The sequence below is a fragment of the Hyperolius riggenbachi genome, chromosome 1 (genome assembly GCF_040937935.1).
Source record: "Hyperolius riggenbachi isolate aHypRig1 chromosome 1, aHypRig1.pri, whole genome shotgun sequence".
NCBI lineage: Eukaryota > Metazoa > Chordata > Amphibia > Anura > Hyperoliidae > Hyperolius > Hyperolius riggenbachi.
In genome coordinates this window covers 122819178-122846528 of record NC_090646.1, presented here as the reverse complement: position 1 = coordinate 122846528, position 27351 = coordinate 122819178, and the positions used below count along the sequence as shown (strand labels likewise).

Sequence of the window (27351 nt, the reverse complement as noted above, 5' to 3'; positions counted from 1 at the left end):
CAGATGGGTAAACAAAGCTATTTTTTTCACTCAGGCTGTGCTGAGAGACCTCTGAAAAGCATTTTAATGTTGCTGGGTAAAAGCTCTATAGGAATGTGCGTTTTACAGAAAAACTGTTTCTTTGATTGTTGTTCTTCAATAAGGCAACCACTTTATAAAGCATGTGGAGAGGTACCATTTCCTCTGGGCCTTCAGATATGGTGATGGTTGTTGCTACAAAAAAAGAGAGCAGGTTTTACGGTATATCGCCACTTCCTCAGGTCAACAAAAAAGTGCAGAATATCCAGTAATAACAAGCTCTGATCGCCTTTATCCTTTGCTGTTTGTTGTGCAATATTTGAAAAAAAAGTCTGAAACATTTGTGCAGTGAAATGTATCGATGGTAAGCTCACACTTATCATTTTTTTCAGTTTTTAGTTATTTTATATTTTTTGGGCGCCTCCTAGTTGTATTTTGCTTAAAACTTTCAATCTAAGATCTTTAGATTCTTATCCAGGACATAGATATTACTACGCTCTGAAAGCTTAAGCCCTATTCATACGCTAGAAAAGAGGCAGCCATTCGGGAATGTCACAGCCTTGAGTCTAGTGTGTGTACAGCTGACATTGTTTAAAGACCAAGGAATGCCAGATCTTTACATAACCATGATTAACGCGCAAATTTGTCCCCTTTTTACCTGGAACCTACTCCATTCTCCACTGCTCCATTGTCCCTCCACCCCTCTGCATTGAAGAGTATATGTGGCTCGACTGTGGCCAAGGGACATGTATCTATGAGCTTGGGGGGTAACCAGAGTGGAGCAGCATATGCAATCGCAGGGGAGCCCCAACTACTAGCCTAGCCTTCCACCGACACAGGGGACTATACTTCAGATCAGGTGTTTTTGTGGCTACACTTGTTATGGGTGTGAAGATCGTAATGGCCACATTTGTTTTATGGCCCTTGTGAGATGGGCCTCAAGGCTGTGAAGGGCAACAAGGGGGGGGGGGGGGTCAAGGGAAGGCAAGGGAAGGGGCGTGACCATTGAAGGAAGCCCCATAAAAGTTTTGCCCGGGGACCCCATGAATTTTTGCTATGCCACTGCCCGGAACTGCCACACTAAAGGTGCCCATTAATAGTATATTCTGGATTCTACAATCTTACCACTTCTGTATAATATCAGGGACTACCTGAAGTATCCATTTAAAGTGTCTTCACTCAGTTTACTCTCCTACTACATAGACTGTTAAGATTGTACAATCAAGATTGCATCATTGATAGGCCCCTTTAGGATCAATCCCCAATTGCTACGGGCAACCGTGCATGGCAATGCAACTTTACCCTCTGAATATTTTTAAAGTATTATTCTAACTCAAAGTATTCTGAAGTGTGTATGGATATGTGTAAAACGTACAATTGTTCCAGAGTACAATGCACTACATATTTTTTTTCCTCCATGACTGTTCTAAAAATCAGAGAGATCTGACGGGATTTTTAATAGTCCAACTCCTCATGGGGGATTCTCTGTTTTTTTTATTTTATTTTCCAAAAGCCCTTATTGAATGGCAGTTGCTCAGCCCAACTGCCAAAATAGTAGGCAAGCAAGTAGGGAGTCTGGCTGGCATCTCTGTAAAGAGTCTCTCCATAGAATGCTTTTGTAAAGAAAAAAAAGAAATCCGGAGAATAGCCCATGAGGAGATGGATGAGTCAAAAACCTGTCAGACCTGTCAGATTTTATGCAAGTGATAGCATCATAGAAAAAAATACATTTTTAGTGCATTTAACTCTTGGAGAAACATACTTCTAAATATACGTACTTACTGTATATATTTAAAATGTTTCCTTTTTTTTACGATAGTGGTACTTGAACTGATGGCTACCTTGATGGTGCAACATTCTACTTCTGCTACAATCATAACTTTAAAAAGTTAACACTGACCTCTAGTTTATCATTCTGGGAAGCCACATCCATTCCGTCATGGCACTTGGCAGATGAATAGACTGTGTAGTGGAATGTCTCTTGTCTGTAAGGTCAGATAGTTAGTATTTTTTCGTATCTTCCAACACAGAATCTTTATTTTGTCTATACTGAAAAGAAAGATTAATGTGAAAAATAAACCTTCTGAATGGCGAAAACACACACCTACACCCCCCCCCCCTCCCCATACACACACTACCGTAAACAAATATATGCAGGGGCGTAGCAATAGGGGGTGCAGCAGTAGCGACCGCATCGGGGCCCTTGGGCCAGAGGGGCCCCGAAGGGCCCTCCCTCAACTACAGTATTCGCTCTCTATTGGTCCTGTGCTCATAATAATCACTTCTATATATACATTGAGTAGTGGTAAACATTAACAAGCTCTTCCCCATCCCCTTCTTGCACCTCTGACACTGTAGTTGCCATTGTCAGGTTTTGGTGCGCCGTATCAATTGTTATGTATAGAGTGCCTGGGGGGCCCCATTGTAAAACTTGCATCGGGGCCCACAGCTCCTTAGCTACGCCACTGAATATATGCAGACAAACACGCACATGCCACTGTACACAAATATACCCAAACACACACACATCCACACACCACAGTACACAAATATACACAGACACACACACCACCGTACACAAATATACCCAGACACTCACATCCACACACCACAGTACACAAATATACACAGACACACACACCACCGTACACAAATATACACAGACACACACACCACCGTACACAAACATACACAGACACACACACCACCGTACACATTTATACAAACGACATACACACGCCACCATACACAAATATACACATACACCACCGTACACAAATTTACACACAGACACACACACATACACCCCACCTTACACACATATTCTGTACATACAAACACACACACACACAGTGTTTTTTATAAACTGTATAGTTTACTTAGATTTGCAACTAATTTCATGTTGTTTTTGTGATGATTCCATGTTGATGACTCCATGTTGATCTAGTTTTGGCAATGCAGGAAGGAGTGTGGAGCATTGCACATGTAGGGCTTGATTCACTAAACCGTGATAAGACAAATATCACACCTTATCAAAGATATCACAAGTTATCAAAGTTATCACACGTTATCAAAGTTAACACGTCTTATCAGAGTAGCATAGCGAACGCTACAAACTTATGTCTGCTAATTAGCAATGGCACTCGTCCTACCCTGAGCCCCTGCGGGTTTGTAGCGCTCGCTATGCTACTCTGATAAGGCATGCTAACTTTGATAACGTGTGATATCTTTCATAAGGTGTGATATTTGAGTTATCACGGTTTAGTGAATCAAGCCCGTAGTGTGGTTGGTATGCAGCAGATTGCGGTGAGGTTAGAAAGGCTTGGCAGTACCTGCAAAACTGGTTTGGTCTCCTGTTTCTCATCACTGTTTTTTATTTTAAGAAAGTGCTTACGTAATTTATCCTTCTTGTCCACCCCTCACGAGGGAGCCATTTTGAGTGGTTATGCATTACAGACTGTCCTGATGCTATAAATAGAGGCATTTTTTTCATTGCCTATTTTCATTTGAAATGCCCAATTCCCTTTAAGAGACAACAGGAAGAGGGATTTGAAGTAAAAACAGGCAAAATGAAAATGTTTTGATAGCTTCAGATGCAAAGTCTCTTAGGAGTCAGGAGAAGGTTCTGCTTGCCTCAGAAACAGGATCAGTTCCTAAGAAAGTAATAGTATAGCCGAGTCGCCACCATATCTGGGACAGATTTATAAGAGAGAAATGTGATTAGTAGGAAGTATAGATGTCACTTCCTGTAAATTATGGTGCTTCACTGTTTTCCACCTGCTGGGATACTGTGGTAAAATAGGGGGAGCTTCACTAAAAATTAACTGAATGCAGTTTTTACTGTAATTTTTTGGACAAATTTACATGTTCTGTTTTTTTCTGGCAATGCCAGTCATTTGAATTAGTCTTTTTCCCGCTCTGTACCTGGCTCTGATACAACTCTGGCTCTTTATTCAGTCTGAGGAAATGGGCACAGACCCACGAAACACGTTACCTGTGCTTAAGAAAATTCATATTTATATGAACTTGTCGTTATTGACTGAGGTAAGCCACCTCTATTTTTTTATTTTTAGCCGTTTTTAACTCAGTTTTATCTACTTCTGGGTGCCTTTTACCCCCTTTGTGCATTTCACCCTCCTTTGGGAGGGGTGTACATTGGTACCTAGTGGCTTTGCCATCAATTGGACCTTTGTTGTTTTTCTGAAGAGTGCGACTGGATCCATCTCCAGCCGGACACAGCAGTGGAGTTGGGTTTATACTGTAGATCTCCACCTGCTTTCAGCGGTTGGTTGCCCCTTTTGCAACCTTCCTTTGTGAGTACCCTAATCCTTTTTGTTTTCCATCGCTCTTCTTGTGACATACTGCACCATTTGGGCTCCCATTGTCTCTGTGTTCTTTTTTTAGGGTATTTGGTCACCCTACCTTGCAGCTCCTGGGATGGACTTTTTGATGGTCACACCTCCCATGAGGAACCTAGAAGAGACACAAGTCTGAAATGGTGCCTGGCGGGAAGGTAATGAACCATAAATCACTGGCATGACCCGGATCAGTTAATCAATATGATATTTTATGGATACCTTATGTATGGGCCTATTGTCTACTAATATTTCCATTGAGAGTGGAATGTCACTTACAGGGCTGTTTCTAGCCATTTTTGTGCCCCAGCAAGGCACCTTTTGACTCCCTACCCCAATTTCATGAACAGGCAGATGATAACCTACATCAATTAGTCTAGTGGGCACCAACAAGAAATTAATGGTTTACATAGAAATAATGTTGTTTCTCAAAATAAATTTGTAAAGGATACTCAAATCACAAATTATTACGAGGCCACATACATCTCACTGGCCAAACTCTTCCAATAATAGTTTTAAGGGGTGTGTATCCACTTTATAAATATAGTACTGTCTATGTATAGCCTGAGTCTTTACATGTTAGTATATTGTCCTGAAAATACAATCAGAGTTGTAATAATTGACACAATAGTGCCCATTCAGGCAATAAAATTACCATCTATTTCTTTCTTAATGGAACTAGCAGTTGGCTATAAGAATTCCATAAAGTACAATGTGCTTAGACTAGATCTGTGGTGCCCCCTATTACAGTTGTCACTCCAAGCATGTGCCTGGTTTGCCTATGCCTAAAAACAGCCCTGGTCACTTAAGTAACAACCTGTTTTGTAGATCCCTAACCAGATGTTCATCCTATGGCTTCAAGATTTAGTGAGCTACTACTGACGATGGGCTGACCGGCATGCTCATCCTATAGCTCCAAGATTTAACAGCAAGTGTGCATCTAGTTCACAAAGAAGTTCCAGTCTCCTGGCCGAACCCATAGCATGACAATGGCAACTAGAGAACTATTCAACAATGGCGACTAACATGCTCCTGACACGACAAGCTTATGTTAAAGGTTTCCCCAGCAATACGCCTGGCTGCCCCTTCAGCTGAGGGAGACTACAGGACTTTGATAAGAGCCCAGAGAGAAAAAAAAATGAAGCAGGTGCCTTGAAAAAAAAAAGGAAACAGAAAACAGTCTTTCATCTTCGGAGTAAAAAAGATTTCTCAGAAACATTCTAAAGTAGAACCCCCCCTTCAAGCTATAGAGTGTCACCAGCTAAGGTGAAAACACAGTACGGGGAGCAGTTTTTCTTTTGTAGTAAAGGTATCTGGAGAGGAATGCTGTACTGGCCCGTGGCCAGTAAGGGCTCACTGAGCAGGATAAAATTTCAGTTTGGATGTGCGGGAAGTTGCTTGTGTTGGTTGGGAGTACGATTCTGGTTTGGTGAGTTTAAGGGCAGGGAGTATACCAGTTAGAGACAGGCTTTTCACTGCAAGTGAGCAGAGTGAAACTGATAAGACAGCCCCAGCCAACCCCTTGTGCTTCTCGCTGAGAATATTACTTCAGACGCTCGCTTTCTCGGTTTGACTCAGGCGAAGGGGCATTTTTTTTAATCCCTGGGAGGGTTCGCATACCTTTAATGTTTTGTGTCTAGTCAGGATTTTTTTTTTCATTAAGAAATATCCTTTTGAGCCTCTATTTAAAAATATTGGAATGTGCAGCTTTTGGCCAGTAAGGATTTGAGATTAGTGAGGACCTGCTAATTGCAAGTCTCTCTGCTGTGCAGTTTTTCCAAGGCTCAGAAAGGGGGAGAACAGACATTGACAGGGTGAAGCCTGGAGTGAGTGTGGAGGCTGAAGGGCTTGGCTGCTATCAGGAGGTGTATGTGGCTCTCTCTCTCCTCAGACAATATAGGAGATGCAGTAGCTGTGCACTTGTGCAGTCACACTGACACAACACCTGGTGTAGAACAGCGTTAAAGAGCAAATAGGGGCGATTTTGGGAACAGCATATAACCAGGTAAGTTTGACATTTTATTACGCTCTGTTTTCACAGATTGGCTGTAGCTTTAACCACTAGATACATAAGATGGCACTGTTCCTTATTTGAAAGTTAAACATTAGTTTTGCTTGACTTACAACTTGTTAGAATATACTGGCAATCCTTTACATGCTGCATGTTTATACGTTTTGCGAGGTGAGGATGATTTCTGTACCTCCCACACCACTCATACTACACTGAATTATACACAAACCTCGGCTGACTCCATTTACCATATGTTTAGGTCTCTCCAATAGCAACCGCAAGCAGTGCTTCCGCATTTGTTTTCTTCAGGAAGTACATGATAAGCAAGGAGCTATGGTAACCCATAGCAACCAATCAGATCTCAGTATACTGTAGCATATTCAATTAAAGATAAATTCTAATTAGTTATATTTATTCAGTCATTCTTGCACTGGGCTGCTGCATATTGCTCTTCAACTAATGAAACAGTTATTTTTTTTTAAATTAATGAAGTTCATATTAGTGTTATGTTGGTGTTGACAGCAGACATTGGTAAATGTGAAAAATGTCCCCATATCTCATTTTGTATTTGTATTTTGAGACATTCCGACTATACAAATATTGTGACACACGTGAATCCTCAAACACATTGGATGCCATATACCATTTTTGTGTTATTTTGATTGCTGATTCAATCCACAGGTGTTCCTCAGTGTGTGCGACATTCCCTTGCCTCTGTGGAAAAGGGATCCCATCCGCTTTCCATAGCAGCTGACTTTCCTCCATACTGGAAATGTCAGCACATCGGTTTGCTCAGCTTGATTGACACAAGCAACAATCACATTGCTTACTTTTGTGCATTGAGCAGTTCTGGTCCAGATTATGTATCCATTATAGGCTTTGGGATGGTTAAGGCCCCTATTACACTTAAAGGGGCACTATGGCGAAAAATTGTAAAATTTAAAATATGTGCAAACATACACAACTAAGAAGTACATTTTTTCCAGAATAAAAGGAGCCATAAATTACTTTTCTCCTATGTTGCTGTCACTTACAGTAGGCAGTAGAAATCTGACAGAAGTGACAGGCTTTGGACTAGTCCATCTCTTCACAGGGGATTCTCAGCAAGGCTTTTATTCTTTATAAAGATATTCCCTAAAAAGGATTTAAACAATGATGCTGGCCAGCTTCCCTGCTCGCTACACAGTTTTTTGGCAGTTGGACAGAGCAACTGCCATTCACTAAGTGCTTTTGAAAATAAATAAATGCCTGAGAATCCCCATGAAGAGATGGACTAGTCCAAAACCTGTCGCTTCTGTTAGATTTCAACTACCTACAGTAAGTGACAGCAACATAGGAGAAAAGTAATTTATGGCTCATTTTACTCTGGAAAAAAACGTACTTCTTATTTGTATAGGTTTGCACATATTTTACATTTTACAATTTTTCGCCATAGTGCCCCTTTAATGCATCGCCACATCCCAAAAACACAGAAAACGCGCATCCTGTCGCAGGAGCAGTGATAGCCCTATGGGGCTATCTCACTGAACGTGGTGTGGCGGGTTCTTGTGCGGTAGCGCATGACGGCTTTTCGAGCGCATTGTGATTGTTAAAAATCGCTCTGTGCCCAGTGTAAATGAAGCCTTAAATTTTGCCTTTCTGTTTATAAGAACACTGCTCTAGAGGTCTGAGTTCAAATCGAGGTTGGTCTGATCTGGTTTGCTTGTCTTCGGTCGTCACCTCTTACCTGGAAATGTGATTGCCAGATATTCCTGGTGAAAACCAGACCGGTGTATTTGTATAGACATCAGCCTTCACTTGTGACTTCACTTGTGACGCCCTCACTTAACTTCCAAGTTATTTAACAGGGAATACACTGGAAGGTATTACTACTTCTTATTACATGTATTACATAAACTTAGGATATTGATAATAGCAAGCTATCAGTTTTAGATTTTTTCCAAATAAAGTGCCACAAGAAAGTGCTTGGCATGGTTTTCTCATGCCTGCCAACTGAAAACCATGACACTTGCTGTAAGAAAGTCTTATGACCCAATACATACAAGCAGAAAAGGAATAAGATGAAGCGGGGTACAAGACAAGATAGCACTTTTAGCCCACCACTGATGATCACCTAGCGTTTTTTAGTTAGATTTTGTAGGGCTAGCATCCCCCTGGCCCCTAGACTCTCTCCATGCCCTAGGCTGCTGCCTAGAATTACCTTGTGTATGATCTGGCCCTGCATACACGTATTCTGCAGGAAGATTCATGTTAGATCACTCGGCATTACAATATGAGACATAACTGCATTGTTACTCTGAAGACACCAATGAGGGACAACTTTATTAGAAGAAGAAGCTTTAAGTTTGCTGGTTTCCCTTGCAAATTCTACTAAACAAGATGAAGTATTGTACGTGAAACCAGATAACATGAAATGATATAAAATATTCAGTGAATTTATTGATCAGAATGAATGCCACTGTCAGTTTCGTGTTGCCAGATACAGCGCATGTGTCTATCAATCACGCCATGCACCTGCCACAGCCCTGCATAGGATCAAGAATCAATCAAGAGGGCCCTCTTTTTTGACAGATTTTTGTTGAATCCTCGTTTTTATCGACGACGGATCTATGAAAACATTTAATAGTTTTTGACTTTTTCTGAATGTCACCACTTCCATAAAGTGACGTGGAACTGGCTGAATGACAGCAGCCAACTCTTCTGTGTACACTGCCCTGAAATTATAGTACAAACAGCACAGAGTACTGTACCACGCTAGCTTACAGTTAAAGCACAAAGTAAAGATTGTTCTTTAAATTGTGACAGTTTTAAATATAGAGGGGGCAGCCCCTGTGAGAGCAGAAGGGCCAAGAGCTGTTGGAGGCCCCAACTACTAACTTTCCATCTCCGGATCAGGTGTTTTTTGGCCACCTCCAAAAAGTATACTGTGCACAATACAGGGAAAATGCCTCCATGGACAAATGTCCAACACTGCAGCTTCAAAAACGTTTGGGGAATTGTGGACATTAGAAGACACCGAGGAAGCGCTCTACGGTGCACTAAACAATTTATTGAGCTCTGCATAAAAAAGAATCACACTTACAAGATGAAGACGAAGAATTGTCAGGCATATCGCACTAACGGGCTCTCGAGATCCCCCCTCACAGCAAGATGCACCAGAATCTGTCAATCTCACCTGTGGCCAGCAACGTGGAAGTCAGTTGGACCGGGCCTGGAGTAGTGGCGGAAGTGGTGGGCGGGTCCAATGTTCAGCATGCCAGCAGTGTTTTTGTGGCCACGCTTGTTATGGGTGTGTAGATCATGATGACTCTTGCAAGATGGGCCCCAGTCTGCGAGGGTCACCAAAGGGAGGCAAGGAGAGCAGTGTGAACATGGGGGGTCCATCAAAGTGTTGCTGGGAGGGGGGGGACATGATTTGTAGTTACACGCCAGCTTTATAACTTACCTTTAAAGGGGAACTGAAGAGAGAGGTATAAGGAGGCTGCCATGTTTATTTCCTTTTAAGCAATACCAGTTGCCTGGCAGCCCTGCTGATCCTCTGCCTCTAATACCATAAGCCATAGCCCCTGAACAAGCATGCAGCAGATCAGGTGTTTCAGACTTTAAAGTCAGAGCTGACAAGACTAGCTGCATGCTTGTTTCTGGTGTTATTCAGATACTACTGCAGAAAAAAAGACCAGCAGGGCTGCCAGGCAACTGGTATTGATTAAAAGGAAATAAATATGGCAGCCTCTGTATACCTCTTACTTCAGTTCCCCTTTAAGAAACATGTCATGTTATAGAACAGCTCAGTAAATTCCCTCAGTGCGTTTACCAGTTACTACCAAACACTCATACTAATATCTTCCCTCAGGATTTGTTTATTATTACAAATCCCAGCAAAGAATAATAGTTTCTCAATTTGAAGATTCTGCCATCATCTGATGGTTCCACAATATTTCTCGAGATGAACTCTCGCACAAAAATGAATTTCATTCATCTGAGGCTGAGCTTAGTGATTCAAAAATGCTTGTCATTAACTATATATTGTCACAATTAATGAACTGTGAGCTACTGAATCATTGTTCAGCTATGTAGACATCATCTTACAGTCGTAGGTGGACACAATTAAATATAGTAATCTACCATCATTCATAGCCTTTTATTGCTTTTTATTTTTAACACAGTAACAACTAACAGCTTGTACTTTAGGCTTTATAGAGATTCTGTTAATCTTATGACAATCCTTAGCAACTGTATTCAGAACATTTTATGACCTGCTTAGAAGACCCATTCAGCAGATAGAGGCATACAATTTAACTTATATGCAATTTACTCCCAATTACCTTGTTGAGTAGTTTATATCAGCCCTTGTAAGACGATTATTAGGGCCTAATGCGTAAGTGTAGAGTGGACAAACTGGTTCTTTGCTGCACCTGCTGCCGTTGAAATCCATGTGATTGCCTGATACACTGCAGCAGTTGCACAATATCTTCATGTCCATCACTGAGGACACTTTTCAGGAGGACCCAACCATGTTACTGCTTAGCAGCGTATGTTTGCTTTTTAGTTCAGGACATGTTATCATGCTTGCTCGATAACTAGGAGGCACAACTGGTCATTTTATTCTCAGAGCAATGTTTTTAGGCATAGATTGTTTGTTTCCTTGTTTGTTTTTACTGTATATCAGCTTCAGATACAGGTGAAACTCAAAAAACTAAAATATTATGCAAAAGTCCAATTATTTCAGTCATTCAACTTAACAGGTGAAATTAAAATATGTCATTTTTTAATGTAATTTTATTTTCATTACATGCAAAGCGAGATATTTCAAGCCTTTATTTGTTATAATTTTGATGGTTATGGCTTACAGCTTATGAAAACCCCCAAAAAACCCCAAATCACATATCTCAGATCATTAGAATATTGTGAAAAGGTTCAATATTATAGACCCAAAGTGTCAGACTCTAATCAGCTAATAATCCAAAACACCCGCAAAGGGTTTCTATTTCATATATTAATTTCACCTTTCTGGCTAGGTTATCAGTGGGATGTTGCGGAGCAGCTAATTTGTAAACACAGGATGTTAACAATATGTCTGCTTCCATGAAAGCAGGATGTAGACACACTGCAGATTTATTGCAGGATTTGTATCAGCTGTAACAAAGAAATGTTTTTCTTTAAAGGTTATTATGCTGTTGCGTATCTTTTAGAGCAGAGAGGAAGTTATGAGTTCAGGTCCACTTTAAACAAGGTTCTCTAACATGCCCAGATTATTCCCCCTCCCCTTCCCAGTTGCACTGTCTACGTTGGTCGTAACTGCACTGCACACACTAATATGAGATCGTTACCTGAACCACACAACAATGTCTGGATTGGGCCACTGTCATCCCATGTCAATAGCTACGCTAACTGTTACATTCTTTGATTTCCTCTCCTTCATTAGTAGAGATTCACCAATTGTTGGGAGCCATCCTTTGTTTTCTTGCCTTAATAAAGCAGAGTTCTTCAGTTTCTTCCTCTCTGGTAAGTGATCTGGTTGAGTTCTCCAGGAACTATTGTTTGTCAGAATCCGTGCCATGGTGTCCGGTTTGTATTCCCTATTTCCCCAGTGAATGCTCGGCTTGTATTAGACTCCATTCTTTAGTTGAAGGGAAAAGTACCATTAATGAGATATTACTACAGCCTGCAGTCAGCTCTGCAACCAAGGCTGGATTTATAATTTTTGTGCACCTAGGCCAAGTACATTGTGTCTCCCCTTCCATGTGCAGCAGTGCCCCTCCCATTCCATGTGCAACCCACTCTTTCAAGTGTATCATCTAAGTACAGCAACTCCTTTATTTCATGAACAGCTCCCTTTAGCGTCAGTTTCCCTTTTTCATGTATCCATCTCCATTTTCAGCCTCCTCTTTCATATGTAGCAGCCCCTCTTTCATGTTCAGGTGTCCCCTTAAGCTGCAGCCGCCCAAGGCCCTGGTCTTTGGGGCCTTCTCTGAAATCCAGCCGTGTCTGCAACATGCTTTGCAAAATAACTCTATGTATGCACAAGGATAGCGTCAAGGGAGGAAGTGATTCACTGTCGAGACTTGAGCTGTTTTCCCACCAGGCCCAAATGTCAGCCCACTTAAAATCAATTACTTTTTTACACCCAAAGCCTTATTTTGTCCACAGAAAAAAAGAAAAAAAAAGGACGGTAGGTTGCGTCTTTTTGGAAAGCCTGCACATTTCTGTATTGGTGAACTTTGGAGAACGTGAGAGTTAATGACGTATAAATAAGCATAATGCCCGGAACTTATCAAGTGGAAATCTAGCCTAAGCCTTGTTTATATAGGCACTGGATGCAGCCATGAGTCCGGCATTCAACCGAAATCTGACAGCTCTCCTGGCAAAGGAGACAGTTCTATTGTTTGGGAAACAATATACACTCATCGTATGCTCTGTACACTTACTAAAATACTATGTATACACAAACTCTGCACACTTACCTGCATGCTGTGTACACACACACACACTGTACACTTACCTGTTCTATAAACACATGTGCTCTACATTTACTTACACCATTTACATTTGTTGACTGGGATTTACACACTGAGCAGGGGCATAACTAGAGGGGAGCAGCACCTACTATCGGGGGAGGGGGGGGGGAGGAGGCAAAACTGTTGGGAATGTACTTCAGATCAGGTGTGTTTGTGGCTAAACTTCTTATGGGTGTGAAGATCATGATGGCCACACTTGTTTTCTGACCCTTGTGAGACGGGCATTAAGGCCAAGAAGGGCAACAAGGGGAGGCAAGGGAAGGGTTATGAACAACATTGGGGGGCCCCGTCAAAGTTTTGCTGGGGGCCCAATGAATTGTAGTTGCACCACTGCCAGGGAGTACTAATTTCACAGTGGAATTGAATAAGGGCCAATGAGAGAAAATGTCACCCAATACTTCCTTCTGATATATTACCATTGCTTTTTTTTATTGAAAGTTTTATTTTTTTCCTCTTGTTCTTTTTTTTGTTGGAATTTTTTTAACCTTTTCCCCACCACAACTTGGTACACATACTGTAATTTATTTCTAAATTGGCCAGTCACCCATTCAGCAGCACTAGGGCAGTCCCTACTTCTGATAAGATGGTTGTGATCTAGAATTAGCTTTCTATTAGTGATTTAATGGCACTGATAACCTCAATGGGCTTGATTCACAAAAGAGTGCTAACTCAGCACGCCTAAAAGGTTTGCATGTGCAAACATGAGTGCAAGCCACTTTGCACCCATTTTGCGCGTGCAAATTTTGCGTTCACGTGTTAACTATTTATCGCGCGCACGGCGTTACGCATCGCGCGCAACAGGTGGACTTCGCCTGCAAACCTATTATAGTGTATGCTAAGCTTGTGCTAAGCTGGTTTGCATGCGATGTAAAGACTTTACACGCGCAAAGTAATGACTTCGCATGAAAAGTCACATTTGCTACTTTACGTGCATGATAGCATGTGAAAACCTGCTTTTAGGCGTGCTAACTGAGTTAGCACTCTTTTGTGAATCGAGCCCCATGTGTGCTGTGAATAGTGGTCATCATTATAAGCCACTCCCTTTCCTCTGCTTACACCTCTCTCACACATGGCTGGTCCTGGAAAGTCAGTTTTGGTGGTCTGCACCATGTGATTATTTGAAATACAATGCTGGTGGTGGGCCCCATTTAAAAATTTGCTTTAGGGTCTAAAGGTGCGTACACACGCACTACTAAAAAGAAGGACGGGCCGGTCAGACCCTCCCGCTGGGCGGTCGTTCTCCCGACAGTAGTGCGTGTGTACAGTCTGTCTGCAGACTGATAAGGCTGTTTCTGAACAATCCGCTCACTGGATCGCTCAGAAACAGCCTGATCAGTCTGACCGACCCGTCGTTCTCTTTAGTAGTGCGTGTGTACGCACCTTAAGGCTATTTAGCTATGCCACTGATCAGTGCTTTGACTATACTGGATGATCAAGGGCGTAACTACAGGGGAGCAGCCGCTGCGACCGCAAGGGGGCCCAGAGCTGTAAGGGGGTTCCAACTACTACTTCACTCTCTCTGATAAAGGGGTCCATCCTTCAGATCAGGTGTTTTCGTGGCTACACTTGTTATGGGTGTGAAGATTATGATGTCCGCACTTGTTTTATGAGCCTTGCAAGATGGTCCCCAAGGTTGTGAGGGTCCCCAAGCGGAGGCAAGTATAAGGGTGTGAACATTGAGGGGCCTTACCAAAGTTTTGCCTAAGAGAAGGGGGGGAAGTCATGGTTTGTAGTTACGCCCTTGTGGGTGATTACAATTATTTTCCTGCTTTTTTATCATTATTATAATTAGTTTAGGATTTTATTTTAGAATGCACTCATAATTTCAATTACACTTGCCTATGCATTCATGAAATTGGGCATCTTTAAATTACTATTTTTTTATCGTGTTCCTCGAGGGATAGATTTCTTTGAAGGCGAAGAGGTCAAATGCCTTTTTAATAAGGGTTGCCTGCTTGTCCTTATCTATTACAAGGAGCAGGGGAGGAAATGAAGATCGCTGAACCCTGTAGCTTCATGCACATGAGCAGCAGAGCAGAGGTGGGAAGAGAACTTAGACCATCTCCTACACCTTCTTCCCTTCATCATGGGCTTTCTTGCTGCGGTATTGTACACAGATGGCTTTGTTTCATAATAAATGACCAGTTATTGTTACAGTGTAGTCCTTCAAAGCATCAGGGGGCTCTGAGTGTGAGCAGTTCCGTTGGGATATTTAGCTGCAAATTTGCTTTTATCAAATGTCAGAATTTTTCAGTTAAAAATAGCAAATTGGTTGTACAGCCATAGGCCCCATTCACTTTTAGAAGCGCAAAACGCCAGCGATTTTTGCCGGTGTTTTGCTGGAGTGATTTTTCCACGATTTCACACGGAAAAATCACTGGACAGTGCAGCAATTTCTCCGCGATCGCGTTTAGTGCTTCTGTAGCACTGAAATGCGATCTCCAGGAAATCGCCTGAAAATGGTGCAGGCTACGCGTTTGCATTTCACGTTTTTAGGCGATTTGCAGGGATTAGTGCAAATTGCCCAAGTAAGAACGGGCTCATAGGGTTTTATTACACTAGCGCTTTCGAAAGCGCCAGTGTTTGAGCATTTTTCCGAAATCACCGGCAAAACGCTCAAGTGTGAATGGGGCCTTAAAGAGAAACCGTGACCAATAATTGAACTTCCTCCTAATCAGTAGCTGATACCCCCTTTCCCACGAAAAATCTTTTCCTTTTCACAAATGGATCATCAGGGGGCTCTGTATGGCTGATATTGTGGTTAAACCACTCCCACAGTGTGATGTCAGGACCATTGTCACTAACTATATTGGTAGGTGAACAGAGGCGCCAGAAGGATAAAAGTACATAAAATTTTAAAAAAATTGCTGGGAGGAAGTGGTGGACTCGCCTCCGTTAAAGCAGACACCAAGGACTGTAAATGTATAGATATACACATTTATTGAAAATACACCAAAGTCGCGGGGTATTCTTTGGGGTATTTTCAATAAATGTGTATATCTATACATTTACAGTCCTTGGTGTCTGCTTTAACGGAGGCGAGTCCACCACTTCCTCCCAGCAATTTTTTAAAAAATTTTATGTACTTTTATCCTTCTGGCGCCTCTGTTCACCTACCAATATATTTGAGTCCACCCCAGGTGGAGGGGTGATCTACCCCCTTTCTTCCTATCTACAGAGAGCGACTTCTTAATCCTGAGTGAGGACAGGTCTAATCTCCTCACCTGCCTAATGAGTGGTTACCTAGGTGGTAATAACCCGTGTTTGTGAGTATTACCATCTCACTGTTTCATTTATCCAATCAATTTTGACATACTACACCATATTGGGCTCTTGATTTCTCTTCAACTTTATTGTCACTAACTGTCCCTCGGAGGGGCTCACAATCTAGTCCCAATCATAGTCATACTGTATGTCTATGTATGTATCGTAGTCTAGGGCCAATTTTAGGGGGAAGCCAATTAACTTATTTGTATGTTTTTGGGATGTGGGAGGAAACTGGAGTGCCCGGAGGACACTCACACAGACACGGGGAGAACATACAAACTCCTTGCAGATGTTGACCTAGCACTGCAAGGCGAGAGCGCTAACCACTATGCCACCGTTCTAATACCTTCCAATTAAAGAAAACTAGGCACGATCATTTACCGAACTGTAATTGTTTGCAAACTTGTGTCTTCTCCTTTAGGGTCAAGACGGTAGTTGTGGTTTTCTAGCATTACCAAGGTGGCTGCCAGTGGTTATTTGTAACGATGGTCAATGAGATGCAAATAATTCTGGGTTACATGCAAATTTTATTCAAATTGTATACAGTTTTTATCCAATTCCAAACTGCGTACAATTTGCATGACATTGGAATGCAAGTCAGAGTTATTGCCATCCATTCTCAAATAAAAGAATACCCTTTTAGGCGAAAAAAAATCTTGGCTATAAAAGGGGCGCTCTTTTATAGCCGTAAAAGCCTTGGGCACCCTTTTCACCACTGTATAGCCTCTTTTCCACGGACTGTTTATAGGCAGTGAAATGCCTCTCAAACTCTCACAACTGCTCGCTGCTGCCTGGTAACTGCTTGCCAAGCACACAGTTCAATAGTCCATGGAAAAGAGGCCTTACACAGATAGCTCAGGAACCCTTTTTCAACTGATACCCTGCTTAGCATATCTAGGGTGTCCAAGCATCCTCTTTTGCCCGGACAGGTCCACTTTTTCCGACCTGTCCGGGGCGTCCTGGCGGGTTTTTGAAATGTCCGGGTAGTTGGTAGTGAAGGGCCGTTTGGGAGCCGAACGCGAGCCGGCTCTTTAAAGGGAGCCAAGCGGACAAGTGCCACTAGTCAGACTCAGTCCAGTGATGGGAATTCCGGCTCTTTAAGCATCGGCTCTTCTGGCTCGGCCGCTCGGCTCCCAAAGAGCCAGCTCCTTCGGCTCCCAAAACGGCTGTTCATGATGGGAACCAGCCAGACCGGCGCATAGCAGCCGCAGGGTGGACTTTAAATGCTGGACGTGAACGATGATATCACTTCCTGCATTTGAATTCACCGCAGCTGGTGTGGGCGTGTGGCTGACTCGTCTCCTATCTCCTGCTGATCTGAGGTGTGTATGCTGGCAATCTCCTTGCACTTGTGGGGAAATGTGCTGCCAATTAAATTGAATTTGTGGGGAAATGTGCTGCCAATAAGATTGCATTTGTGGGGAAATGTGCTGCCAATCTCATAGCATTTGTGGGGAAATCTGCTGCCAATCTCATAGCATTTGTGGGGAAATCTGCTGCCAATCTCATAGCATTTGTGGGGAAATATGCTGCCAATCTCATTGCATTTGTAGAGAAATATGCTGCCAATCTGATTTCATTTGTGGGGAAATCTGTTGCCAATCTAATTGCATTTTGTGGGGAAATCTTCTGTGAATCTGATTGCATTTTGTGGTCGGTCGGCCCTCCACCATGTGGTCTGGAAAAAAAAAACGGCCCTCCATGTCCGCGAAGTTGGACAGCACACTGCTAAGCTCTTGTATATTTGGCCCCACCCATGACCACGCCCACATGCTGTTGTGATCGTCCTCTTTTTTGGAAATCAAAATATGGTCACCCTAAGCATATCAATTGATTCAGAACTTGTTATTTTAAGGCTTCTTTTCCACAGACTGTTAATAGGCAGTGTAATGCCTCTCAAACTCTCTCAACTGCTCACTACTCCCTGGTAACTGCTCACTTTCACCTGGTAACTGCTCACTGCTGCCTTGTAACTGCTTGCTCAACAGTCCGTGGAAAAGAGGCCTAAGGCAGGTTTTACACCTGGCCATTGTGCTGTTCTGCAGGCTGCAATGATGAGCATGCTCTGTCGCAGTGCAATGCCTCTCAAACTCTCACAACTACCTGCAGCTGCCTGGTAACTGCTCACTGCTGCCTGGTAACTGCTCACTGCTGCCTGGCAACTGCTTGCTGAGCACACAGCTCAACAGTTCATGGAAAAGAGGTCTTAGTAAGCCAATCACCTATGGCAGCAATGCACATGCACATCATTGCAGCCTGCAGAACAGTGGTGATTGCACACTTTGTGGCACGAGCAGCTGAAAGCTGCCATGGTAAATGCCTGTGGGGATAAACATGCATGGTGATGGATTGGCCACTCTTGTTTGTGGGGGAGGGGATGGGGTAACCTGTGATTTGTAGTTCTATAGCTACACCCCTAGTTCCACTATTGAATCTTGGCCAGCACATGATCTGTCTAGAGTTTGTATGTTCTCCCCAGTTTTGCAACCCACATCCAAAGTAAATAAAAAAGGATTACCATTAAATGACACCTGAAGTGAGAGGGATATGCAGGCTGCCATATTTATTCTGCTGATCCTCTGCCTGGGATACTTTTAGGCTGGTTTCACAGTGCTTTTTTTCGCATGCGAATTCGCAGAGCAATACAAGTGAATGGGACTGTTTCCACTTGACAGGATTCCTTTGCGTTTTTCTGTGCAGAAAAATTTCGCATGGCAGAGCCATCAGAATTCGCATACCGCATACCGCTATGCGAATCGCATACTATGTATTTAATAGGAAATTCGCATGCGGTTTGGGTATGCGAATTTTCATGCGAATTCGCATAGAAACAGGGAAAAAAAATCACACCAGCACTGCCATGGTTAAATTCGCATACATCGTCGTCCATGCGAATTCGTATGAAAATTCGCGTACATCCGCATGCGAATTGTTACCGCGGCGATTCGCACCGCACAAGTGGAAACGGGCCCTCACTCCCCAGGCCTTGTTCTAGTAACAAACATCCATCATACTTTATCTACCATTTATAAAATTGTGGTAGACTGTGTATGTGCTTTAATAATACACAGGAATAATTCTCTGCAGTCGTGTTGTTGTTGTGTTCTCATGGCAGTTTTTAGCATTTCTCTCTCCATATTTTTTCGGGCATTAGATTTGTTTTTAAATATTTTCGGCCCTAAGTAGAGAAATCCACAGAAGGCTGCTGCTGCTGGTATCATGCAGAGCCTGGTATTGGAAGAAAAAAGAGTGTTCTGGGGAAACTGGACAGATAAAGGCTTGTGGATCTTGTCCAACTAAAGGAAAAGAAAATGTGTACATGCTGCGTGGCACGTGTTACTGACTTCATTATGCTAGTGATGATTGGCAGGGATGGGCTCCCCAGTAATTCCAAGCTACCCAGAAGTCTGCACAATAGTCTGCAGTCCATTCCGCATCATAGGCGTACAGTGAGCCGCGTTGCATGACTCACTACTGAAGCCGGAAGGAGGAAGCGCGGTAGTGAGTCGTGGAACGCGGCTCACTGTACGCCTATGATGGGGAATGGACCGCAGACTAGTGTACTGACTTCTGGCTAATTTAACCCCCCGTCACCCGCGATCACAGCTGAGTAATCAGAAACTCATTACCATTTAAATTTCGAGCAGCTTGCTACTCGGAATTACTCGGAAGCCCATCCCTGATACCAAAATCATCTTTTTCTTACAGAAAACTTTCTAAAAGACACTAGATGATCACTGCCTGATCTGATGTTTTCTGATATGTATTATACAGTATATAAATTATTTGTCACCAAGGCTGAACTGGAACTGCTGGAGAGGCACTGGTGACACTAGATTTTCCAACTAGAGTCATACTACCCACAGAGACAAGCATCCAGCCCCTTCCCTCCCCATAGTACAGAACACTCTGTTAGGGCTGATTCACACTACAACAGCTTTTTAAACGCTAGAGATTTTAAAAGCTCTTGCAAATGCAATGCTATGGGGGATTTTTACAAAATCACATCGCTCAGTGTGAACACTCACATAGGATAACATTAGCAAGAGCTTTTAAAATCACAAAGCGCTTAGAAAAGCTCTTGTAGTGTGAACAAGCCCTGAGCTGTGCATGCTTCTACTGTAATTGTTGGTCAGGAGAGAGCTGGTAGTCATATAGGGCATCCAAATACTCTCATACCGTAGAAGCAAACCTGAAGCAATTTTTTTTATGAGAGAAGGGGCTTGATTCACAAAACAGTGATAACTGAGTTATCACACCTAAAAGCTTTACACGTGCAAACGTGCGTGCAAGCCATTTTGCACGCGTGTTGTGTGTGCAAAGTTCTAGCGCTCGCGTGTTAACGCTTATCGCGCATACAGCGTTACGCCGTACGCATGATAAGTGCACTTTGCACGTGATAACTACGGTGCTTCACGTGTTAACCTATTCGAGTGTATGCTTAGCACGCCCGTGCTAAGCTGGTTTGCACGCAATGTAATGAGTGCAAAACTTTACGCGCGCAAACTAATGACTTCACGCAAAGTCATTAGTTTGCATGCGTAAAGCTTTATGCGCACGAGCAAAGCTGCTTTTCACGGCCGTGCTAAGTGTTAGCACACTTTTGTGAATCAAGCCCAATGAATTGTATGGGCTTGATTCACGAAACCGTGATAACTCATATCAGGCTGTGTTTACCTGTATAGTGTCACTCTCGCCGCTCTCCCCCCCCCCCCCCACCCGCCTCCTGCATAGCTCCGGTCCCCGCCCGCGTCCCTTCCCTCCCCGCTGATTGGAAGGAAGGGACGCAGGCGGGGACCGGAGCTATGCAGGAGGTGGGGGGAGCGGCGAGAGTGACACTACATAGGTACAGCCCGCTGCGTGTTGACAGCGCGGCTGTGATTTATGGGGGCATAGCAGAGCGCAGGAGGGGCCTGGGGGGACACTACATAGCAACAGAGGCTGGCCTGTATAGGCTCTGCTATGCCCCCATAAATCACAGCCGCGCTGTCAACACGCAGCGGGCTGTGTCTACCTATGTAGTGTCACTCTCGCCGCTCTCCCCCCCCCCCGCCTCCTGCATAGCTCCGGTCCCCGCCCGCGTCCCTTCCTTCCAGTCAGCGGGGAGGGAAGGGACACGGGCGGGGACCGGAGCTATGCAGGAGGCGGGGTGGGGTGAGCGGCGAGAGTGACACTATATAGGTAAACACAGCCTGCTGCGACACGCTGTGTGTCGACAGCATGGCTGATTTATGGGGGTATAGCAGAGCGCAGGAGGGGCCTGGGGGGACACTACATAGCAACAGAGGCTGGCCTGTATAGGCAGACCCAGCCTCTGTGTGCGGATATCATTCTTAGAACCCCACCTCGGGTTCTCTTTAACTCTTCCTGTACTAGAAAACAATATGAGACTGTTATTTGCTACTAATGTTCTGTTTCTTAGCTGTATTACACATACAATTCATTATCTCATCATAAGTTTATTTTGGCTTCAGGATTGCTTTAAATTGGAATTATACTCGCCAAACTAAAATTTCAGTAACTTCTTAGTTACCTAAAAGAACATTTGAAAGCATTCCAAAGAATTCCTTATGTGTAAAATTGTTTATTTTCACTGAAGAGAGCAGTAGAAGCTTGCTTATATCTAGTCATTGACAAGTGTAGTGGGGACAGCTGAGTCACTTCAGCAGATAAGGAGGGGTTCAGCATGAAGACACAGGCATGTGGAGATTCTTGCCTTTACCAATGACCAGAGATACGCAAGCTTCTAGTGCTCTTTGCAGTGAAAAGAAACTATTTAAGAAGCAAGGAATACTTAAAAATGCTTTTAAATGTTCTTTTATGTAACTAAAAGTAGTTACAGAAATTTCAGGTTTGGGAGTATAATCCTACTTTAATCTAGAAGGTGAAAGAAAATACAAAAAAGATCTACCTGCTCACAAAGACATTTTTAAAAAGGAGGAAGCGTGGATTCCAGTGTGCCTAGCTGCTTTTCCATGTTGGTACATTTGGATCCTGAGGGACTTCCTTACGGAACAGAATACATACAGATGATCGCGTTATTTCCTTATTCATAATTTAAAGCTATTAATGTGCTTCAGGCCGTCTTATTTAAGGCAATAAAAGTGCATGCTAGAGCTTGCTTAATGCATCCATAATGCATACTAACACAAGGAAAATCCAAGAAGACACGTTTTTCACACTTTAAACCATGAAGCCTGCCCAAACAGTATGGAGACATGGCCTTACAGACAGGAAACTGATATTCTAGAAGGGGGCCAGGATGCATACAGAGCAGCCAAGTGTGCTAAACATAATTATACTCTTTTGGTATGATTAGAGTGAGGTAGGGTTTAAAGGATTACCCATTGCTTAAAATTGTGACATTTTAAATACATGCATATAAAGTGCTTATTTCTCCCAGAGTGAAGTGCACTATAAATTACTTTTTTCCTATGTAAGTATACTAGCTGGCCCAGCTGTTACCTCTCCCCTATTCCCCCTGCTGATTGGAATTAGCCATAGATGCCCATTAATATTTAGGGCATTTCTGGCAACCTAATAGTAAGTAGCTAGAGGTGCCCCCCGGCTAAAGGAAAATCTCATCAGTTGAATAACCTCTCATTTGCGCTCTGCTGGGGACCCTGCATAGGGAAGGAGGGAGGGAGGCGTTGGGGGATGAGAGTGAGCCGCCTTTCCATCATCAGGTGCATGTAGGCACATGCCTACAGTGCCTTATGGTAAATCCGGTCCTGGTCAGGGTGCTATAGCTCATCCCCTACGCGTTTCCTCCAAGAGGATTCATCAGGTGCTGCAGAGCCAGAGATTAATAATGCATTAAGCTCTGGGAGATGTACATTTATATATACAGAATATATTTTTACGATAGATGTCCATTAAATAAGTTTTATTGCTGTTTGAGCACCCATTGGAAAGATTTACCTTCACTCTTTGTCAAGGTAGCCCCCATCTTGCTAAAATTAAGTGAAAGGAAATCTCAGCAGGGATAGAAATGATGGCAATAGCCTGGCTGCCCTGCTGATCCCTGCCTCTAATACTTAAAAGAAGAACTTTAACCAAGGATTGAACTTCATTCCAATCAGTAGCTGATACTCCCTTTCCCACGAGAAATCTTTAAATTTTCTCGAATAGATCATCAGGGGAGTTTATATGGCTGATATTGTGCCGAGAACACAGTGTGATGTCAAGACCATGGTCCTGACAGTTTGCTGCCTGTGAACCTCGCTGCATTGTGGGAAATAACAGCCTTTTCCAACCGCCAAGCAAGCAATATCTTCTTCTGTGCATTGAACTCTCACAGTAACAAGCATTCTGTTCTTAAAAGACATACACCTAGAATAAGTATGCACATTGGGCGCTTTGATTCAATTCTGAGCACAGTAAGGTGTGTGATTCAGACACCAATGAAGCCAGAGAGATCTTCAGGCCTGCCAGGCAACTTGCATTGTTTAAAGAGAACCCGAGGTGGGTTCTAAGAATCCTAATAGCAGACAGAGGCTGGCTGTGCATATAATCACCAGCCTCTGTTGCTATATATACCGTCCCTCCAGGGCCCTACTGCGCTCCGCCCCCCATAAATCACAGCCGTGCTGTCGACACGCAGCGTGCCACCAGCCAACTGTTTACAATTGCCTATCAATCTCCGCCGCTCCCCCACCTCCTCCATAGCTCCGGTCTCCGTCCGCGTCCCTTCCCTCCAATCAGCGGGGAGGGAAGGGACACGAGCGGAGACCGGAGCTATGGAGGATGCGGAGGAGCGGAGGAGATTGATAGGCAATTGTAAACAGTCGGCTGGTGACACGCTGCGTGTCGACATCGCGGCTGTGATTTATGGGTGGCAGAGCAGAGCGCGGGGGGCCGTGGAGGGACGATATATATAGCAACAGAGGCTGGTGATTATAGGCACAGCCAGCCTCTGTCTGCTATTAGGATTCTTAGAACCCACCTTGGGTTCTCTTTAAAAAGAATAAATATGGTTGCCTCCATATCCCTCTCACTACAGCAGCACTTTAATTATACTGAAATGTGTTTGGTTTGCATATTATCATTGCATTAGCCACCCATTTATTGTATAATCTACAACATGATAAAGTGAAAATAACTCTCGAATCTGGCATAACCTGCATATGGGAGCAGCATAGTGTACACTATTAGGCCTTCGATTTATGTTAAGCAGGTAAAGAATGTTAAAAAGTGACATTCCATGGCGGGAACTGATTGATGTCAGAAGACTGCGGAGGTGTGACCTTTGTGGGGTTTCCATTCTATTTTTACTCAAGTGCTTCACAGGGCGCCATGTTCACCTGAAATGCGGAAATGAGTTTGCTTTCAGGCTTTACACGTGAGTCATTAGTTCACGATGGAGGTAGCCATTTTCACTTCATAGATAGCGCCACTGGAAAAGAGAATATCCTTGTGCTGGGGTGGGGTATTGGGTAGATCGCGCTATGAGAAGCGGTGGTAGGCCTGTCTGGTGTTCACCTCACAGAACCAGTTCACTGGGTAAATGGCTGTACATATGAAGACATTTATTTATTTTTATTTATTTATTCAAGTATTTATATAGCGCCGACATATTAGCAGCGCTGTACAGAGTTTATGTCTTATCACTAACTGTCCCTCAGAGGGGCTCACAATCTAGTCCCTACCATAGTCATATGTCTGTATGTATCATGTAGTGTATGTATCATAGTCTAGGGCCAATTTTTTTTAGAGGAAGCCAATTAACTTATCTGTATGTTTTTGGGATGTGGGAGGAAACCAGAGTGCCCAGATAAAAACCCACGCAGACACGGGGGAGAACATACAAACTCCTTGCAGATGTTGACCTGGCTGGGATTCAAACCAGGGACCCAGCGCTGCAAGGCAACAGCGCTAACCCCTATGCCACCGTGCTATGACATGTTCAATATACTTACTTCTCTTTAGAACTTGAAGATTTATTACACTGAGCACACAAATTAGATGATTAAAAGCACACAAGACCATTATTATTTTATTTATAGAGCAGCAACGTATTCCATAGCGTTGTACTTAGTACAAAAACATACAATAATGAGGGTAGATACATGAGCAGTTCAGCACACTGTACACACATTGTACAATCAGGACATCTAGCGACACGAGTACAAATACATAGAACCCCAAAACACCACCCAAAACAGTGATCATTCTCAGATGTAGGGGCGATCGTTCCGCCATGTTCCATCCCACTCACTCCCGCCACTGATCGGTAGATTAATGAATGGGAACTTATTTCCCATTCATTCATCTCCTCTCTAGGTCCCTGTGATCACCGGCATCAATGAGATGCCTGCGTCACTTCCGAAGTAACACAGCCAAGCATTACTTCCTATTTGTGTACTTACAGTACGCTAATAGAAATAATGCGCAAGACATCTTGGGCTTGATTCACTAAAGGGTTAGCACGGCAGTGAAAAGCAGCTTTGCATGCGCAAACTACTTAGCACCCAAGTTTGCACGTGCAAACTACTTAGCACCCAAGTATGCACGTGCAAACTACTTAGCACCCAAGTTTGCACGTGCAAACTACTTAGCCCCCTAGTTTGCACGTGCAAACTACTTAGCACCCAAGTTTGCACGTGCAAACTACTTAGCACCCAAGTTTGCACGTGCAAACTACTTAGCACCCAAGTTTGCACGTGCAAACTACTTAGTGTTAGGAATTCACCTGGAGGTTCCCGCAATGCGACCGCTCATGATGAGAGTTGCGTCGGAACCTCCACTTCCGCATGTCAACGGCCATCCTCCGCTGGTGATGCGTGCACTGGGGATCGCTCTGCGCATACTGGTGGGCGGCTTTTTCGCTCCTCTCGGCCACAGTATGGTCTGAGGCGGCGACAGAGGTAGTGTCAGCTGACAGTTTAGTCAACTGACATGGGTTTTAATAAATATATAAAATATGAATACTGTCCCTGGCCGGATTTGAACCCTGGCCTCTCACGCCAGAGGCGATGACTTTGACCAGTATGCTATAGCTAATATACAGCCAGGAGGTTTTGTTAGTCAGCTGAGTAGTTACCCAACTGACATGTATTGCTACCTGTGTCAGCTGATCTCTTCAGCTGACACTTAAACAGGATTATTGCCTGCGTGTGATTGGCTGCTGTGTGCATGTGGTCGACCACTGATTGGTTGCATGAAGTATTTAAACCTGCTGAGTGCTTCCTGTGATTGCCCGTGATAGCTTTGGCTGTGTGCTTTTGCTGGGTGTGATTTCCTGCTTATTGATTACCTGTGAACCGACCTCTGCCTGGAATCTGACTACGCTTTGCCTGCTGCCTGAACCGACCTTCTGCCTGATCCCTGACTATTCTCTGATCTCTGCCTGGACCGACCTAGGATTACCTGACCTTGATTTTGCCTGCTCCTTGTGTACCTCGATACTTCTGATTGTACGTGTATGACCTCGGATTGTTACTGGACTCTGCTTATCTCCTGTTAGGTTCTGGTGAGTTACATAGTTCACTCTACGTTCAGCTCCTATACCTTGCACCTACAAGGCCTGGGTGTAACCGAAGTCGGGCAGGTGTTGTTTCCTCACCTCCCGTTCAAGCGGGGACGCGCTACATAGGGTGAAGAAGGTGGGGATAGATTGGGGCATAGGAGCTGAGCTGTGAACTGATAACTGGCCAAGCCTGACATACCACTTAGCACTCAAGTTTGCAAGTGCAAAATACTTAGCACCAATGTTTGCACGTGCAAACTACTTATTACCCAAATTTGCACGTGCAAACTATTTAGCACCCGAGTTTGCACGTGCAAAGCCTTAACACTCGAGTTAGCACATGCAAAGCCTTTACACTTGAGTGAGCACATGCAAAGTCTTTACACTCGAGTTAGCACGTGCAAAGCGTTTACACTCGAGTTTGCACATGCAAAGCCTTTACATGTGATAACTGAGTTATCACGCTTTAGTGAATCGACCAAACAGTAGAATTACACCTACATACTGTACATTAGGGACTGAAATTTTTTTAATATGTACAGTATGTCAAGAGTGTATATTACTGTTAAATTATGGACTTGTAGTTAGTGATGGATGTAAAACTGTACAAAGGCACCTTTATTGCCAAATAAAATATTGTCACCATACATTGTGCTAGGGATATAATTTAAATGTTGCAATAACCGGGACAAATAGACAAATAAAATGTGTGGC

At 43.4% G+C, this 27351-nt stretch overlaps 1 long non-coding RNA gene across 1 annotated transcript; it reads right to left on the bottom strand.

Moving 5' to 3' along the window:
• Positions 1-55: 55 nt before the first annotated feature.
• On the bottom strand, positions 56-6690 carry LOC137565109 (uncharacterized). Its single transcript, XR_011030960.1, has 3 exons — positions 6614-6690; positions 1919-2067; positions 56-213 (listed from the first exon to the last, which is right to left on the bottom strand). It is a non-coding gene; the product is annotated as an uncharacterized lncRNA (long non-coding RNA).
• Positions 6691-27351: the final 20661 nt, after the last annotated feature.